The following is a 21,464-nucleotide window of genomic DNA, read 5'->3' as shown; positions in this document are numbered from 1 at the left end:
AGTGTTAGCTATCATGAAATCAGTAACACTTTACAATAAGGTTTCATTAGTTAAGTTTGTTAACATGAACAAATATTGTGCGGGGGGGGGGGGGGGGGTCTGCAGGTCTGCGGTCTGGGGTGACGGGATGGGGGGCTTCTATGATATTAGACTATAATATGTAGCCTATAATAAAAGATAATGAATTTCAAACCTGAACCAAACATATTTTTATTCAAAGATCAACAGTCTGTCATTAGTCTGCCACAAAAACAACAACATTAAAATCATGAACTCAAATGTCATTGTGAAAATAAGAAAAAACAATGACTGTTGTAAGTAACAGTGCGTAAATCAGACCTTTCAGTATAGCCTAACGCTAATAAGCTTAAACGAAAATAACGAAAAAATTGTGTAGTGAAGTATTTTTTTGTACACAGTGCCGCGAACAATCAATCACTCCTTTACGCGTGCATCACTGTCCTCCTCGCGGCTGCAGCAACTTGCGCTCTCTTCATCAAGGCTTAAAACAAAAAGGGGACAAAAAGGTTGTATTGTCTCTGTGCATATAGATTAATTAGATAAATGAATAGAAACAATCAAACTTTAAATTCACACAGCTATAGCCTACCTAGGTTGTGGAGGCCCGACGTCAGCATATTTCTCTGAGGTTTTCACTGTTTCCAGCACTCCTGTCTTTCCCAGGATGTATTTATGGAACTCTGCACAATTCATCACCAAATTCATTTTTACTTTGATTTCGCTGCGGACCAGGTTAAATGAGCACCTGTTTCTCACATCGGTCCAGGCACCTTTCATAATTGAAAACACCCGTTCTGAGTATGCATTGCTCACGGGGATGCTCAAAATGAAAGACAGTAGCTTGGCATACTGTGGGAATGCAGACCTGCTCCTGAGTGCTTGGGCCCAAAGCTCACCTACAGGGTGACTGTGTATCTCCAGATGAGGCAATATCTCTTTCAGAACACAGCTCTCATTGTAGAGCTCATCCTGGTCAAGCTCATCCTCCATCTGAAGGGCAGATACAGCTGCGGTTAATTTCTGGTAGCTGATTTCTTGCTTTTCCTTTAGATTGAAACACTGTATGTTGAACAGGTGCCCAGTTTCTGAGAAATTTAACCATTTCTCAAGGTATTGCTCCGCGGTATCATAGAAACTCGTGAATTCTCTCTTGAGCCTGTCAACCTTAAGATTAACGGAGGAGAGGAGGACACGGTCAACTTTTGCTCTGAAAAAAAAATCTTTTTTGCGCTGCTGCAGTTTGGTTCGGAGGCCGTTCATCAGCGCATACACTTCAACTGAGGTGAGACTGTCACTCTCAAGACTCAGCACAGCACCAGTGAACATCTTTAAAGTATTTTGCAAGAGGAAGAGAGTGACCTCCAACTCGCTGCATTCGTCTTCCTCTCCATGCTCGTTACCCCGGAGCGCATCCCAGAGGACACGGGGGCACTCCTCCTCTCCCAGCGACAAGAAGTAGCTCCGCACAGCTGGCCAGGTGTTGATAAGTCTGTCAATTGCAGGGAGCAGGCTCAACCATCGTGTCGGGACGTGGCGCAACAGTGTGGTACTACATGTCAGCAAATTCAAACATTTCTTTGAGGGTGGAAACTCTCTTGGCAGAACAGCTGAAATGGTTGAATGATTTTATCACAATAGTCTCCACATCTGTTTGCAGTGCATTGCTGGCACGTTTAACGGCATTGTGTATAATGTGAGCTGGGCAGTTTGCGGGCAGGATCTTGCTGTTGATTTTTTTTTCTTAGATTTTGGTAAATGGAGTGTTTTCTGCCGTAATTCACTGGCGCACTGTCAGCCGAGTATGCCGAGATGCTGAGTTTGTGTTCCTTTAATTTATTCAGAATTTATTCAGCCTGTTCAAGGAAATCAAGAACTCTGTTCTGGATGCCCTGCTCAGGAGTCCAGAATCTCACAGAGATTGGGAATGTTTTCACATTGCCTTTATTAGAGGCATCTGTTGCAATGGAAAAGAATATGTCTTTTGACTCAAGGCTCTGGGAGAAGTCAGAAGCGAGGGGTGCCAGGACGTTTGTGGCCAGTGCTTCAGCTTTTGTGCGACCGCAGGTGACGAGTTTAGCTATAGCCAAATCAGAGTACAGTTTTGGTGTTAACTTCATCGCACAGTCAAGCGATCTGTATGATTGTTGTTGGGCCACACAGTGGAACACGGAGGTCAGCTCAGCAGCAGCTATTTTATTATACATGGAATCATCCTGCTTCTTAAAGAAGGACGAGACTAACGTGTTGGTCTGTACTATCTGTTGGTACAGTGTACACTGTTGGTACAGTGTAGTTTGCTGCTAGCATGCAGCCTAACATCTGCCTCCCCTCCGTGAGAGACACCAAACTCTTTCCTACACACTTTGCAGAATGCTTTACTTTCATCGCTTAAGGCTGTGGCAATCCATGGATACTTCCCCACCCACTCCTCCCGGTACCTGCAGAGGCGTTTTTGCTTTTTAGCAGCGTGTTGGGGTTCCGGTATACCAGCCATGCCAACGGAATGAATGAAAATTAGCTTATCAATGCATATCTAAATTCGCGCCTATTCACTCTCAGAAAAAAAGGTACAAAAGCTGTCGCTGTGGCAGTACTTTTTCAAAAGGTACACCTTTGTACCTAAAAAGTGCATTTTAGTCCCTCAAAGGTACATATTGGTACCAAAAGTGTACATATTAGTACCTAAATGATACATATTAGAACCCTTTTGAAGGGTACTGTCCCAGTGACAGCTTTTGTACCTTTTTTTTGAGAGTGACGGTATTTTTTTAGAACTTCAAAAAAAGAAACAAAAAAGATTCTGCAGCCAATGAGCAGCTGGCGGGGGCTGGTTGCAGGACGACTCAACCTCCGCAGACAGTTTTTAATGCTTATCAGACAATAACTACTCAAGATTTTGCTTTAGTATAATTTCCGGGACAATTAGGGCCAACAGTTTAGATTTCGGGACTGTCCCGAATTATTCGGGAAGTCTGGTCACCCTACGCCTGCCACTTCACCCCGGCCAAATGCTTCCGCGAAAAAAAAAAGAAAAAAAAAAAGTATTATTATTGTTAGTGGCAATGGTGTATACGTGTATTGTTATTTATTATAATATTTATTTTAATAATTATTATTATTTACATTCATCAGAGAGGGGCACAATACATTTTGAGACAAAAGGGGCAGGGGCTTTAGCCCCTGGACCTTTTTCTGGACTAAAGATTGATATGTGTCTGAAGAACCATTTCTTTGATAATCTTTTTCCAAGAGTAAAATTTATTTTTCCAACTTAGCAATATCCTCTGTGTATTGCTTTTTCAGACCTTTTGTATAGGAGATTATCTGTCCCCTCAGATAGGCTTTTAACCTATCCCATAAAATAAAACTGTTGGGAGAGGAGGCACAGTTTGTTTCACAAAACAACTTAATCTGGTCCCTTATGAATGTGCAGAAATCAGATCTCTGAAGGAGAGTGGGATTAAGGCGCCATCTATAGGGCGTTTTAGGCTTATCTGGGAACAAAATGGACAAGGTCAATGGTTAGTGATCAGGTAAAGTTCTAGATAAATATTCTGCATCTATACTGAAATAGCTGGGTGGACAATAAGAACAATTCTAGTGTGGGATTTATGAGGGCATGAGTAAAAGGAATAATCTAGAGTCTGAGGGTGCATCTGCCTCCAAATGTCTATTCAATTTAGATCTTTGATGTTTGAGTGGTCTTGGCTGCTTTTGACTTGGAGATGGTCTTAGTCGATTTGTCCAGAGTAGGATCTAAACAGAAATTGAAATCCCCTCCTATAAGTATATTTTGCTGCCCCCCTGCAACCTTTAGAAATATATCTTGCATGAACAACTCATCATCATAATTAGGTGCATTTAAATTTAGGAGTGACCATTGTTCTGAGAATATTCTACAATTAATAAAGACATAACGTCCTGATGGATCAATGACAGTTCCAAGTATTTCCAGGGGAGTATTTTTATTTATCAAAATGGCCACTTCTCTGGCCTTTGAATTGAATGATGACGACACTACCTGCCCTACCCATTCTCTCTTTAATTTTTTACGTTCCTGCGTAGTGAGGTGAGTTTCTTGTAGGAAAGCTATATCTTTCTGTAACTTTTTAAGATATGTCAAGACCCTTTTTCTTTTAATCGGCCCATTCAATCCATTAACCTTAAGACTGACATGACAAATTTCAATACTCTATCCATAAAAATTCTGTTTTGTTCACAAACTTCCCCTGACCTCCCATAATATTACAGTAAACAAAGCACTTGAAAGATAGTATGCAAATCTTCGATGCATATCTTTGAACCAAAAAGAAAAATACCCAGCGCATAGAACCCCACAGTGCCAGCCCCAAAACATGTGGCACATCTCCCTTCATCTAGAAAGGTCTTGTATTCATGAACAACAAATCTAGCTCAAATCTAAGGTCTCCTGCTTCCCAGGGTCTCTCCGGTATATAAGATAGAATATTATATAAAACACTAAAGTAATAATGACTGCCATTACATAAAGAGAACTAGTCAAGTAGGTGAAAAATATCGTAAAACAGTGGTATCTTACATTTTGCGCGATGACTACAAAAGTATGTCAGGTAACTTGTTTACACCTCTCTTCAGTTCCCTTTCGAGAGGTCTCTCTTGTATTGCGTAAGGCTAGCTTACGCTATGGGAAAACTCCTTTTCTCGAGAATATTGAAGCCAAATCTTTAAAACGCAGTGCAGGTGCACAGCATACAGAGATGAACGGCGAGTACGGTTATACAAAAAAAGTATATAAATGTTTTTGTTTTGTTTTGTTTTGTTGTTGAAAATGACAGATGGTTTGACCCTTATTCCTCGGCTGGGATCGTGTAGAGCCTTTGAAACTGCATTGATTTGGACCTTCAACCTGTTGGTTGCAACTGAAGTCCATTATGGAGAAAAATCCTGGAATATTTTCCTCAAAAAAACGTGATTTCTTTTCGATTGAAGAAAGAAAGACATGAACATCTTGGATGACATGGGGGTGAGTAAATTATCAGGAAATTTTAATTCTGAAGTGAACTAAAGCGCTAGTTTGACAGGTTTGCTAACAGCCAATTAATGATCATTATGATAAAATGCATACTTCAATAAAATTCTGGCAGAGTCAGAAATTTTGAGCCACTGTCCTGCAGTGTGGCGACTTTCATGATGACGTCAAATCAAGAACCAATAGGAGCACAGAACTTGATAACGCAATTACAGCAATGATGACAACAACAGACCAACACAGGGAACATGTCGGAGAGAGCCAGGTGCTCCACACACGCCGCCTTTGTTTTTTTCTATTATTATTTTCAGATAACCCATTTTTAAAACAAAGAATGTTGTGCTGTGCTAGACGCCATTTTGTGCATGTATTCAGTTCTTCTTTGTGGTATTTGAATTGGTTTTTAATAAGTCTTTACTGTCGTACCTTGCTGTTTTAGCTGTTACTACAGTAGTGGTTTGGAAAACAGCATACTCACAGTTTCCTGTATGCTGGAAGGTGATGCCAGGTGTACATTTCCCCAGCTTGCCCATTACACTAAGGATTTTGGGCATTTCTAGGAAGCAAAACAGTTAAAAAAAATAGATTTTCAATTTGGCAAACTTATATGGATTGCTAAATGTTAATATTCATTATCAACCTTTAAAACTAGTTAATAAATATTTAGATTTTTTTTTTAAATAAACACTTACGGCTGTCAACATGTGTTTTTAGGTTCTCTAATTCCATTTTGAGGGCTTAATTTTCTGCCTTTAATTGTGCTATGATGTCTGGCAAAGGAGGATCAGGAGAAGGTGAGATAGGTGAAGGTGAAGCAGACGATGATGAGGCAGGTGAAGGTGGAGCTGAGGGTGGTGCAGGTGGACAGTTAGGAACCGGTGGTGCGGAAGAAGGTGAAGCAGAAGATGGTGAGGTAGGTGAAGGTGGAGCAAAGTTGTACAGTAATTTGTTTTGATATCAAAAGTGCAGCTGTTTTAGTTTGGGCTGCCCTGTTTCAAGGCAATTAAAACTATTGCAACTTTCTTTTTTTAAATACTGGGGAAATATACTCTTGTTCCATGTAGTTACAGTGTAAGTGTGACATTGTGGGCTTTAAATTAAAGTGGTGCGTGACTCACACAATCTCACTGACTCTGAACCCTTTATTTGAAAAACAACTTAATTCAAAACAGATTTACAATACTGCTTATTCATTTATAGATTTTTTTAAGATCAACTTTTCATTTCAAATACTAAAGTCCTGACAAAAAGAAGCTATTTTTTTGTTTCTCTTGCTTGGCTTCCTCCTCCTCTTGTTCCTCTTCTTCTTTTTCTTTCTTTCTTTCCACTGATGAATCTTAAGAAGGAATCTCGTGTCTTTTGCTATTATGTATTAAAAGAAAATACAGTACACCTAGAAATGTTCTCATAATTTACTCATCTTTTCATTTCAGACCAACTGTCACCAGCGCGTGCATGAGAATCAACTTCACGTTTCACAAAACACATTGTAATGAACAACGTGAAGCTTTAAGCCAAGATCTGGTGTCTCTGTTCTTCTGTATTGTTCGTTTCTCATTATATTATTATTATATGTTATTTTTTGTATTTTGCTGTGAGCATTACAAACAGTTACAAACACTTATCGTTTCACTTCAGAAGACATTGGTTCATCCATTGGGGTTGTATGGATTACTGTAGTTATTGCTGAATGTGATTTTTGATGCTTCAACTTTTAGGAACACATGAGCTTGAATCAACTTATATATTCCCAGAGATTATTTATTTTTCTAAAAACATTTTATTTCATCTGAAGAAAGAAAGTTGTATACATCTCGAATGGCATGAGGGTAAAAGATGGTGAGGACATTTCTGGGTGTCCTGTATTTTCTTTTAATACCGAATAGCAAGAGACACGGGATTCCTTCTTAAGATTCATCAGTGGAAAGAAAGAAAAGGAGGAACAAGAAAGAAGAGGAACAAGAGGAGGAGGAAGCCAAGCAAGAGAAACAAATTAGAAGTGTTATAAATCTGTTTTGAAATAAGTTTTTTTTTTCTTCAAATAAAGGTTTCAGAGTCAGTGAGATTGTGTGTGTTTATTGTACTTACCCTCTAACTACATGGAACAAGAGGGTAGCAAGCACCACTTTAATTTACAGCCCGCTATAATTTAATTTATTAACTAGCCTATGTACTAACATATAAATTAATCAAGGCTTAACACTGAAACCCACAACTGGTTATGGAGCCAGATATCAAAATTCTTCCTACACTCGAAAGAAGATGGTTCTTTAAAGGTTCTTTACACGCAGTAACAGTTCTTTAGTACCGTATCATCCTGAAGCATGACTTTATATCACTTTTTCCTTTTAGCATGCTAAAGGGCTCATTCTGTCCATTTTTGCTAATTTTGGCCTTCATGAACAAATGGAAGAGACACAATGTAACTCTAAACTCAATTGTTTATTTCAGATGCTGTCACTCATGCATCATAACCTCATCATCTGCAGAGAGAAACTGTCACTCAGAATACACACATAATGAAGGACGTAAAGACATCATGGGGATTGTGAAGATATTTCACTGGAACTTGGTCTTCATTACATCTAAATCGTGTTCAGTGTCAATTGTTATTTATTAATGTATTCAGGTAACCCCTGTTGTTAAAGCACTGTCATTTTTACAATCTGCCATGTCAATACAAAATAAAAGTACCTAATTGACACAACATACTGTTTTTTTTTTTTAATATAAATCCCAAATAGAGGCAAAAAGATATAAGACCAGGCAGACAGAGGGCTAAAAAACAACAACAATATTAATAAATCATTTATAAAAAATAATATTAAAGGTTATTTATAACACCATAAAGGTCCTATATAGCACTTTCAAAGCATGGTTCTTTATGGAACCTTATAAAAGGGTTCTATTTAGCAGCAAAAAGGGTTCTGCTATTGTTACAAGCCGAAGAACCCTCATTTGGTACTGTTTAGAACCATTTTTCTTAAGAGTGTAGTTTACTTCCTTGTACTGGAAATATAGAAATATATTTATTTATTTATTTATTTATAGAAATATAGCCCATTTAGAACTCTTACTGTTGACCCACATTCCAGTACACTGAGGGTCCTTTCACACAGAACATGATTTTGCATTCCTCTGCGCTGTGTGTCCATGGTTTTTCAATGGAAACGAGACTTGTCTGACTGTTGTGAGTTCCTCTTTTTGCGTAATGTTTATCAGATTCCAAATGTAACCAAGTCAAATTTCTGTTCCCTACATGGTGAACACAAGACATGAACAAGTCACCTGTTAAACACTAGAGGTCAGTGTTGCCTGATTTTAACAGTCATGACCATCTGTAATGATGTAAAATGGTTTGTATTGTAAAACAATTGTTAGCATGCAATAATTAGCATGCATGTTTTACATTTTAATTTAATTCGAATTTCATGAAAAAGTACATGTTGATGCTAATCATGAAAATGTCATACAACTAGGGTGACCACCCGTCCCGCGTAGCGCGTGCGCGCACAGCGTTTGAAGCCCAATTCGCGCGTCACGCAAATTGAGACCGTGTCACGCATAATCATAATCATAATCTATGCTTGCTCAAAAAAAAGTTGGTCGCTCTATATACTCGAGCCCCAAGCAGAAAAACGAACATTACTTGACATTTCAGCACGCTATTGTTGCCACACCCACCCCTCAGTTGAACTGCTGACTAGGGGTGCGTTTCCCGAAAGCATCGTTGGCCAACTATGGTCGCAAGTTCATCGCAATGTCCATTGAACTCTATTGGTAACGACGGAACTTGCGACCATAGTTGGCCAACGATGCTTTCGGGAAACGCACCCCAGGTTGTTGTCAACTTTTTCGTTGTTGTCATGACAGCGCACGCACGCGCATACCAGACACACTGGGAAGGAAGGAACTTTTAGATGCGCGCTTTCCAATTCGAAAAATTCGAGAAAGTTGGTGTTTCTCAATGTCAAGGATACTTCCTTGGCAGGACTGGTCCTTCCAAGTCACTTCCTTCAAAGGCTAGACGAGGCTCCTCTTTAGCATTCTACTGTCTATGGTTTTTCAACGGCTCTGGAACAGGCTAGCAAGTGCACGTCAGTGCGTCATTACGTCAGTGAAAATGAAAAACAGAGCGTTGCTATGGACGCAGTTCTGTTCACTCAGGCAATATAATCGTTTTTAAATCAATAAACTCCTTTTTAATCTTATTGATTCTTTGACTGTCAAGTGTGTTTATAAACAGTGCGGGTCAATTTGACTCATAACATAATGGATGTAATTATTTTTTTAAACAAATGTTTGGTAACGTAAATATACTTATATTTGAAAGCATATTGCGCCGTTAACGATCCGACTCCGTTAACGTCCGAAATTTTGAATTTTTTGAACAAGATAGCAAAGCTGCGCGCATAGGATTGTGGGTGATTTGAGAGCGTGAAGAGCGCGAAGGCTACACATATGCATCCTTTCCTGTATATGGGATATTTCTCGAACGAAGGACTCAGTCCTTGGTTGAAATTCCGAGGATCCTCGACATTGGAACAGTCCTTCGACGGATGTCGATGACGTAGCATCCTCGAAATTCTGGCTTCCGAGGATCCTTCCTTGACATTGAGAAACGGCTAGAGACTGTCTGAGAGCCAACGCCATCATCAATTAAAAAGAGAAGGTGTAAGTACAAGAAACAAGAATGGGGAAATTAATATTTGTGGCTTAAAAAGGTGTTGAGGGGGATACCGAGAGGGCTTTTTGTGACCTTTGCAAAACGTCCTTCTCAATCGGACATGGAGGGAGGGGAATACGAGGTCAATCGTTCAATTTTTTTTAAATACTTTTTTTTTAACTGTTCCTGTGGTGTTGAGCAACTACAATTCCGTTAATCCTATAAATTTATATTATAATTTATTAATTTATTTAAAGTAAATAAATTGTAATGAAAAATAAATAAAATTAAATAGTAAATCTTAAGTGGAAGTACATCTGTCAATTCATTGAATGTTCAAAATATTATGAGTCTTTATTTAGAAAAAAATACATTGGTTGGCCTATTCATGAGCATACATCAAAAGTTACACGTTTGGGAGAATAGGGCATTATTAATACTATGCAAGGTGGTATGTGCTAGAAATGGGTAAACCACTATCAGTGAGTCTGCCAGTCAGTGTCCCACATTGTCCCTCAAAAACATACCCCTTGTCCCCCCTTGGGCTTATTAGCAGGTGGTCACCCTACATACAACCAGGGTGCGATTTGTGAAAAACAAAACAAAAAAAAAAACAGGGGGGGATGTTTTGAAACATTTTTATTCATAAAAATAAATCATGAGAACATAAACTTCATTCACTGCATTTGCTGCTCTGGACCCTTTTCATTGTTCCCAGCTAGCTAGCAAGAGTTTTCGTGCTGAAAAATTACATATTACAAATATTTGTACTTGGTGACATTCTGAAAAGCCGTACATGGATCAAAGCTAATGGACAGGATCGGATAAATCAGAGCTTAGATTCTCTGCCCGAGCCCAAATTTGACCCGACCTGGGCCGGGCCCTTGATCGAGCACTTGTGTTACAAAATTCAACACGTCACGTCTCATGCTCAGCGTCTCCTCCACTCGCACGCATCACACCGGGCCCGGGATAATAAACTTTAAAAATATTTATTTTGTTTAAAAAAGTCTATATTATTCTAAAACCTTGTTGAATTAAATTAGAGTTGTAGCCTACTAGGCCTACTCCTTCTAGGCCATCCAAAGTTCATTCTTGTTCATTTTCTGTGTTCATCATTGTTCACGTTTTTTTTTTTTTTTTTTTTTACGTTTCTTCATTCAGATCCATTTGCGATCCATTTAATTCTGAATAAACAAACAAGTCAGTTTACATGATTTGTCCTGGTTGCATTATTCATTAAGATAATAATTAATAAATGCACGCACAATTATCCGTGAACTTAAATGTTGCAGATATGTTTTACTATGCACAAACAAATGCCTTTCAACTTATGTGTGCAAAATTCAGAAGTAAATAAATGTGCAGAAATTTGTACAGAGATTCTGTAGGCTTACTGTAGCCTATGTGTTGTAGCCATTAGCCTAAATAAGCTAACTGATTTTCATATTTGTTAAAATATTATAATGTTATTTTTTCTATGTTGATTTATGAAAGTGAACAGCACGAGTAAGATAGGATGTGCAGTATATCGGGAGACTTGGAGTGGGTTAGACATGATTTTGACCATTTCATTAAGTTTTGTTTTGTAGAAAGCCTTTCTTTAAAGTGAATTTCGTTTTGTATGAATTGTATCTTAATTTTAATAATTTTTTCATCAACGAATTGCATGTATTTAATAAATAAGAAGCAAATATAGCAGGCTATAATCATGGAGGCACCGGCGCGCCTTGCACTGCATGTTAACTGGAGCGCATCTCATCATATATTAACTGAAACTAAGTGTATGCCTCACAGAGAATATTAAGAAATATATCTAAAGAAAGCTTGAAATGTCTTTAAACGAAACAATTCAAAACGAAAAGAAATAGGCAACTCTCTGATGTAATCTATGCATTTCTCCATATAGCCGCGTTCACTATACGGAGATGGTGATCGTCAACTTCATCTTTGCTTCATCTCGACTTCCCTGGCGCCACCCCTGGTTATAACGGCCCATGTATTAAAAAATGGTTGGGTTTAAATCGGGCTCGGGCTCATAATTACAGTTAATGTGTTGGGCCGGGCTCGGATACAACGTGCACAGGCTCGGGTAGGATCAGGCTTGATTTTGAAGATAAATTAGCCACAATGTAATCTATTGTCTCAGAAGGCTAGCGCTGACAGTGGGTGGTCCATTTCGGATTTGATTGTTCTATCGCACTGACAGTTCACATTACAGCGCTTTACTTAGTTGAATAGGCTAGGCTACTTCTTAGGCTTTATCAGCGTCTGCTGAACCACAGAAAGTTAAACCATCACAGTAGAAACAGTTTTACTGCTGCTGTTAAAGTAATAACGTTATCTGTGTTAGTCAATTCGCCTCATTCGGGCTGCGCGTCTACCGTGCGAAACGCCTTCGCGCCGCAGGACCTCTAGACGCGCGTAAACGCGTCTTTACATTGACTTAACATTGAAATCACTCGCGCCAGACACTCAAAAGTGAGTGAGTAGGCCTAATCAAAAAACCTTTGCTTTAGCCTCAATTGAGTGAAACACCGTATTTGTAACTTCGGCCATTCTCAGTTGTGTGACTGGGACACTTGCTTGTCATCATAGAAACAGATAATCAGATTGTGATGTTTTTATTCCCGCTTCAGTAATGTGCTGAATATGCGGCATAAAAAAAGACCTGCAACTGTCTCGCAAGTGTTGATCCTTTGCAGCGTGAGATGACTGAACTGTTTGTATTTTATTGATGTGACATCGCTAATATTGAGAGTGTTACAAGGCTATTACTCGTGAGGTGTAACCAATCATATAGTGCCGTGGGCTGGACATTGAGCAAGTCTGCAGAGTGATTACAGAGAGGCTGCGGAGTCAGTCAAAGTAGCACATTTTAAAATAAAATTGACTTTAAACAAACCACGGATCCGTGATAAGTTTTGTGATCCGCCTCGCCACTAGTGTAGTAGCACTGATCACTTTGAGGGATGGATAAATTTATCCCCACCCGGAAAAAAATAATTAAGCAGAGGCAGGGATACATTGACCAGAAAGGGGGAAATCCCACGCATCCCCCCCGGCAAATCGCACCCTGCATATAACCATTCACCAGCCAACAATACAAGACCTGACAGGGAAGAAGTGAGCTGTAAAAGACACACACATTTACTTAGCTATCTAAATGGGGACATTCCATAAATGACTATGAGCTATTAGGATAAAAACCTCCCGCTTCATCAACAGCACATACTGCAGGGCCATTAAATCTCTAAACAGCTCTCAAACCTTAAACCAGTTCCTCAAGTAGGATGAGAGCTATTAGGACAAACCTAATAGGCACATACCTTATGGAAAATTTTCTCCTAATGAGTCTGCATTATTTGCATATTTTTATTTTTAATACTGATCTTATTATGTGGATGTATATGTAAATGTATTTATTTATTTATTTTAAATATATGTTTTATATTTATTGTTGTAAAGTTGTGGATTTTGCGCTCTGCATATCTGACATCAGCCACTATAGCCTCCTGGACTGTCATCCAGGTATGTGGTGAGCAGTGTGTCCCCTTTACTTTTATCTGCCTGTGTTAAGTGTTATCCCTTGTGGGATATTGTTTGTGTATATATCTATTTTATGTCTTTGGTTGTATCTTGTTGATGTTTTTTTGTTACGAGCACACTGAAGCAAATTCCTAACAACTTGCACCGAGTTGTATGGCAATAACTTGAAACTTGACTAATGTTTTCATATACAGCTATAAATATGTTAACTTAACCATAATCATAATCCCAACAGAAGACTTTATGCATTTTTACAATACAAAAAACTTTAATTTTATATTAATAAAATCTTACAAAATCTTACTCCCCCATGTCACGTAGTTGGTGTGTGAAGAGCGCACAATGCAGGAAATTAGAAATAAAGGAATCTTTAATATAATCCACAAACATAAACTCAGAAATATGCAGAAGAAACAATGTTAAACTACCACGTAACATTGACGTGACATATTGACATATTTTCTATCCCCTAACCCTAACACAACCCCTAAACATAACCTTCATGGAAAATTTAGGGATTTTTTTTTATTTCCATAAAGCATTCTTTAGTATGTTTTTTTTAAGATGTTTGAATTACATAGTATGTATTTAGTATTATTACATAGTAATAATGCCATGGAATTATAGCCTACATGCAATTGTCCTTGTAAACCATGCATGTGTACAGGCACACACGCAAACACATTACATTTAAATTTGAAGACTTCAGATGCAAAAGCCTCTAAGTCTGTCACTCTGTCTAAAGTTTTTCTTTATTATGAACATTTTTATCAGGCTCCTATGTATAGGTTTCTACCCAAGTACATTTCTGAATGGGCTGAGGCTGGGCTTTAGTAAGTTTGAAGTGAAAGTATTTGATGAGCGTATATATGTGTGGAGAACATTCACTTTTCATTCACTACATTTTTGACATAGGTGGCTTTTAGAGGCTTTTGCATCAGAGGTCTTCATTTAGTAATTTAGCAGACACTTTTATCCAAAGCGACTTTTAAACACGAGATGGGCTAGCAATATAATGTTTCAGACATTGTTCAGAACAGTACAAGCTAGAACAGGGAGGGAATAAGAATAGTGAGCATATACGATTTTTATTTTTATCAACATAGTGCAGGCAGGGGTATTTAATTAAAGATTCAAGAGGTCCGGTCTCTATATTTCCTTCCCAGCTGAGGTAGGACAATACTTTTTTGGAACAGTGATATGTCATAGGTCGGGATGGGCCAAGCCGGACTGCGCCCACCCCTGAACCAGGACCACCCTGAGGAACGTGTCAGAGACGAGACGGAAACAGAATTCAAGGGAATAACAGTTCTTTTTATTAAAGTTAAAAGTAATTTGAATAACCTAAGCTAAAATCTTCCTTTCCTCTTCTTCCCCGGAATTGAGGCAATGCAGCAGTCTCCGGGGCCCACTCCCACGCCGGTACAAGGTTCGCAATGGCCTGTGATGGGTCGATGGATTTCCACAGATGAGTATGCGGTCGGGGCTGTTCCTCTTCCCACACTGATGCAGGGTCCGCAGGGACCTACGACGGACAGGTGAGTTTCCACAGGTGGGTAGACAGTCGGGGCTGTTCCTCTTCCCACACTGATGCAGGGTTCCCAGGGACCGACGACAGACAGGTGAGTTTCCACAGGTGAGTAGACAGTCGGGGCCCTTCCTCTTCCCATGCCGCTGTAGGATTCACAATGGGATGCGGTAGGCAGGTGAGTTTCCACAGGTGAGTATACAGTCAGGGCTGGTCCTCTTCCCACACTGATGCAGGGTTCACAATGGGATGCGATGGACAGGTGAGTTTCCACCAGTGAGTAGATGGTCAGGGCTCTTCCTCTTCTCACACCGATGCAGAGTTCACAGGGACCAACGACGGACAGGTGAGTTTCCACAGGTGGGTATACAGTCGGGGCTGGTCCTCTTCCCACACTGATGCAAGGTTCACAGAGGCCTACGATGGACAGGTGAGTGTCCGCAGGTGAGTAGACAGTTGGGGCTCTGGGGCTGCAGCAGACTCGAGTCAACAGGCTAACCGGAGCTTCTCTAGGACAGACAGTTAGGACAGACAGAGTCAGCTTCAACAGCAGTATATAGGCCTCACGTGTGCTGCCGGGGACAGGTGACTTCACACCATGCAGATGGGCCGGGGACTATAGCAGACTCAAAGGCGCAGGCCGAGCGGAGCTTCTCCTGGACAGACAGAATTAACTTCAACAGCAATATACAACTCACGTGTGTTGCAGGGGACAGCTAACTTCGCACCATGCAGATGGACTTGGGGTTGTAGCAGACTCAAAGTCACAGCTGAGCAGAGCTGCTCTAAGACAGACAAAATCAACTTCACCACAGTATACAGTTCTTACGTGTGTTGCAGGGGACAGATAACTTCACACCATGCAGATGGGCCTGGGGCTATAGCAGATTCAAGTCGCAGGCGGAGTGGAGCTTCTCTAGAACAGACAGAATCAAATTCAACAGCAGTATACAGTTCTCACGTGTGTTGCCGGGAACAGATAACTTCACACCATACAGATGGACTTGGGGCCGTAGCAGACTCAAAGTCGCAGGCTGAGCGGAGCTTCTCTAGAGCAGACAGAATCCACTTCGACAGCAGTATACAGTTCTCACGTGTGTTGCAGGGGACAGATAACTTCACACCATGCAGATGGACTTGGGGCCGTAGCAGACTCAAAGTCGCAGGCTGAGCGGAGCTTCTCTAGAACAGACAGACTCAACTTCAACAGCAGTATACAGTTCTCATATGTGTTGCGGGAGACAGATAACTTCACACCGTGCAGGTGGGCTTAGGGCTGCAGCAGACTCAAATCAACAGGCTGAGTGGAGCTTCTACGAAGACAAACAGAATCAACTTCAACAGCAGTATACAATTCTCACGTGTGTTGCAGGGGGCAGATAACTTCACACCGTACAGGTGGGCTTAGGGCTGCCGCAGACTCCAAGTCAACAGGCTGAGCGGAGCTTCTTCTAAGACAGTCAGAACCACTACTTCAAAACAGAGAGGTTAGTTTGACTTACAGATGCTGTTCCTTCTAGTCCTCAACAGATGGAACCGATCGACATTATTAAGCTCCAGTTACTGACAGTAGACCAGCATGGCACGAGGTGAGTGCACGGCAATAGAGGATAAATCTTCCACACACACACACGGCAATTTCACTCCAAACATGCAACGTGAGGGGGAAACGTCAATTTAGGCACTGCAATCCACTTCAAATAAGTGCAGATAAGGCCAGCACTCACCCAGGGGTCTCCGTGCCACAAGCAACGAGCTTCAATGTTGGGAAAAAGATGTTTCAGGGTTTTCCTCCACAGTCATAGACAGGGTTCACATCACCTTTCCAACATGGGGGAAGAGGGTAAGAGATCGAACATGAATCAGTATAATTCACTCAGTGACGTTTAGATAGCACAATCAAAGCACTCCAATCCACCTCAAATTCAGTGTTGAAACATGCAGGTACGAGATACGATGGTCGATTACTTATCTCTCTCCCTTCCAGGCAAACGGTGTGTTTTCACAACTTTTTCACAACTCTTCCACACTCCTCGAGTCCCCTCCAGCAGCACTTCCCTTTGCACGCCACAATTCTTCTCTGCAATACTCAAATAGAACGACTTCTCACGGGAGAGAACCACACAACAGTCTCTCTTCACTGGCTTTTTATATCCTTCTCAATGCCCACATGGCTTCGTCATGGCTCTAGATTAATTTCTCACACCTGATGTCAATTTCCTCATCCCGGTTGGCAGGGCAACAGATATAAGCTGTTTCTCAATGTCAAGGATACTTCCTTGGCAGGACTGGTCCTTCCAAGTCACTTCCTTCAGAGGCTAGACGAGGCTCCTCTTCAGCATTCTACTGTCTATGGTTTTTCAACGGCTTTGGAACAGGCTAGCAAGTGCACGTCAGTGCGTCATTACGTCAGTGAAAATGAAAAACAGAGCGTTGCTATGGACGCAGTTCTGTTCACTCAGGCAATATAATCGTTTTTAAATCAATAAACTCCTTTTTAATCATATTGATTATTTGACTGTCAAGTGTGTTTAAACAGTGCAGGTCAATTTGACCCATAACATGTAATTATTTTTTTTAAACAAATGTTTGGTAACGTAAATATATTTACATTTGAAAGCATATGACCCGTTAACGCTCCGACTCCGTTAGTCCGTTAACGTCCAACATTTTGAATTTTTTTGAACAAGATAGCAAAGCTGCGCGCATAGGATTGTGGGTGATTTGAGAGCGTGAAGAGCGCGAAGGCTACACATATGCATCCTTTCCTGTGTATGGGATATTTTTCGAACGAAGGACTGAGTCCTTGGTGGAAATTCCGAGGATCCTCGACATTGGAACAGTCCTTCGACGGATGTCGATGACGTAGCATCCTCGAAATTCTGGCTTCCGAGGATCCTTCCTTGACATTGAGAAACGCCTATACACTTACACGGGAGGTAGTGTTTCCTTGTTATTATACCGGAGGGGACACAATTGCGGCGAACTTTAGTTCCGCCCTCATTTGTCACACCGTGACAGATACATTCACAAAGTAGTACTTTGTAAAAGAATAAAAATCTAAACACTCAAAATAGTCATCAAAGATGAGAATCCTGGGCCCAGAGAGCCTAAACAGTGACAATTTTTACCAAAAACGTAAATATTTCTTCCAACTGGATATGAACACAAAAAGTTAGATTAGATGGTTTAACAGGCTATTTGTTAAATTTTTATTTTATTTTACATTTAGACACATTTGTGTATGGCACATAGAAGGTCTTGTGACTGAGAAAACATAATAAGAAAAGTATGGACCATTTTTATATTTTGCTCAAAGCAATAAACTGCTAAAACAAACAATGTACATAATCTAATAATCAAAACTCACCCTATCTCTAAATAATTTTCCAAATTCTAACATTGTTTATTATGAAATGCTCTTTATATGTTGATTAATAATGCTAAATGTATATTAACCTTAACTTGTCTCAAACCTGTTTTAGTTAAACGGTCGGAGTCATCTGTATGATAGATAAAATAATTGTATTAGAGTATTGTATTATTGTATTATTAATGGTGCTTGCTGAAAGCAAGGCATCATTAGTGTTCTCTTGCATACTTATTATTAATGGTGCTTGCTGAAAGCAAGGCATCATTAGTGTTCTCTTGCATACTTATTAATGGTGCTTGCTGAAAGCAAGGCATCATTAGTGTTCTCTTGCATACTTATTAGTGGTGCTTGCTGAAAGCAAGGCATCACTATTGTTATTGCTCATACTTATTATTATTATTAGTGGTGCTTGCTGAAAGCAAGGCATCACTATTGTTATTGCTCATACTTATTATTCTTATTATTATTAATGGTGCTTGCTGAAAGCAAGGCATCATTAGTGTTCTCTTGCATACTTATTATTCTTCTTATTATTATTCTGGACAAAGTTTGGCGCGAAACTCGCCCCGCACCATTTGTCTCAGACCCCTGAGTGAGGTGTCAAATCGACCGGCTCATTAAGGAGAGGTGTGCTATGACTTTTATAAGCGATCGGGGGTGCGGTGTTCGCCCCAGGGGCGAAAAAGCGGCCAAAAAAGTCCCATTGACTTAACATTGCGACGAACTTTGACCACACGTAGCTCTGAGCGAGGATTTCGCAGAAACGTGTGATTTGCCACATTTGAAGAGGCTGACAGGCTCTGTAAGAACATACCTCACAATGGGGTAAAAGTTGCACCCCTGGGGGGCAGGAGCGTCCCAAAGTTGCCCCATTGACTTACTATGGGGAAGGAATGTCCCGTGAAACACACATGCTTTTCCTACTATGGTAAATTGCATAGGGATTTTGTATTGAACGTAGCTCTGGATCACAGTGTCAGAGAGACAAGGGGACGGGCTAATTTTACTCAGACGACCAATCTGTCTCTCAGGATCATTGTGAAGCTATCAAGCCACGCCCTAGCAACCATTTAGAGCACCTTAGCAACAAGTCCCATAGACTTCCATTGAAAGAGATCAAAGGGATATCTCCGGACTGAATTGTCATAGAAACATGGGGGTTGTCTCATTTGACTCGGGGCAGCAAACAGCCAATCATGAATCACCTCAACACTTCCTAGCCCCTCCCTAGCAACCATTGTCGAGCAGCTTAGCAACCAAAATCCAAAAAGGGATATCTTCCATTCTGAATGTCACAGATGCATGGGACTTGGTTTGTATCATTCATAGTGACAAGAAGCCTTTGGAGTTTCATCATTGGCAGCTGCCAAGCCACTCCCTAGCAACCAAACAGAGTACCCTAGCAACCAAAATTCAAAGAGGGATATCTTCCATTCTGAATGTCACAGAGAAATGGGAGTTGGTTTATATCATTCATAGTGACAAGAAGCCTTTGCAGTTTCGTCATTGGCAGCTGCCAAGCCACTCCATAGCAACCAAACAGAGTACCCTAGCAACCAAAATCCAAAGAGAGATATCTGCCATTCTGAATGTCACAGAGAAATGGGAGTTGGTTTATATCATTCATAGTGACACAAAGCCTTTGCAGTTTCATCATTGGCAGCTGCCAAGGCACTCCCTAGCAACCAAACAGAGTACCCCTAGCAACCGTTTAGCAAGACCTATATCTCCGCATCAGAACATCGTATAGAGATGGGAGTTGATTTATATCATTCATACTGACAATAAGCCTTTACAGTTTCATCATTAGCAGCTGCAAAGCAACTCCATAGCAACCAAACAGAGTACCCTAGCAACCAAAATGCAAAGAGGGATATCTTCCATTCTGAATGTCATAGAGGCATGGGAGTTGGTTTGTTTCATTCATACTGACAACCAGCCTTTGGAGTTTCATTCTTGGCATCTGCCAAGCCACTCCATAGCAACCAAACAGAGTACCCTAGCAACCAAAATCCAAAGAGGGTTATCTTCCATTTTGAATGTCACAAAGAAATGGGAGTTGGTTTATATCATTCATAGTGACAAGAAGCCTTTGCAGTTTCATCACAGGCAGCTGCCAAGCCACTCCCTAGCAACCAAACAGAGTACCCTAGCAACCGTTTAGCAAAAAGAATATATCTGTATCAGAACATCGTATAGAGCTGGGAGTTGGTTTATATCATTCACACTGACAAGCAGCCTTTGGAGTTTCATGGTTGGCAGCTGCCAAGCTACTCCCTAGCAAACAAACAGAGTACCCTAGCAACAAAAAGAGGGATATCTTCCATTCTGTATGTCACAGATGCATGGGAGTTGGTTTTCTATCATTCATAGTGACAAGAAGCCTTTTTAGTTTCATCATTGGCAGCTGCCAAGCCACTCCCTAGCAACCAAACAGAGTACCCTAGCAACCGTTTAGCAAGACCTATATCTCTGCATCAGAACATCATATAGAGATGGAGGTTGGTTTATATCATTCATACTGACAAGAAGCTGATGCAGTTTCATCATTAACAGCTGCCAAGCAACTCCATAGCAACCAAACAGAGTATCCTAGCAACCAAAATCCAAAGAGGGATATCTTCCATTCTGAATGTCATACAGGCATGGGAGTTGGTTTATATCATTTATACTGACAAGCAGCCTTTGTAGTTTCGTTATTGGTATCTGCCAGTCCACTCCCTAGCAACCGAACAGATTATCCTAGCAACCAAAATTCAAAGATGGATATCTTCCATTCTGTTTGTCACAGAGGCAGGGGAGTTGGATTTTATCATTCATACTGACAAGCAGCCTTTGCGTTTCATGATTGGCAGCTGCCAAGCCACTCCCTAGCAACGAAATACAGTACCCTAGCAACCAATATCCAAATAGGGATATCTTCCATTCTGTATGTCACAGAGGCATGGGAGTTGGTTTATATCATTCATAGTGACAAGAAGCCTTTGGAGTTTCATCATTGGCAGCTGCCTAGCAACTACATAGCAACCAAACAGAGTACCCTAGCAACCATTTTAAAAGGCCTACATCTCTGCATCAGAATATTGTATAGAGATGGGGGTTGGCTCATTAGTTTCGATTCGAAAACAGTCTGTAAATATCACCATGGTAACTGTGTATTCACACCCTAGCAACCGTTTAGAGCCACCTAACAACCATATTGCAACATATAGAAGCCATATTTCAGCTCCACAACATCGTACAGACATGGTTGTTGGCTCGTATGCAATCATTTACAAGACCCTAGCAACCGTGCCGAATTTTGCCACTGCAAGCACCA

Source organism: Scardinius erythrophthalmus (genome assembly GCF_964197995.2).
Source record: "Scardinius erythrophthalmus genome assembly, chromosome: 15".
NCBI lineage: Eukaryota > Metazoa > Chordata > Actinopteri > Cypriniformes > Leuciscidae > Scardinius > Scardinius erythrophthalmus.
This window is presented reverse-complemented; position numbering follows the sequence as displayed.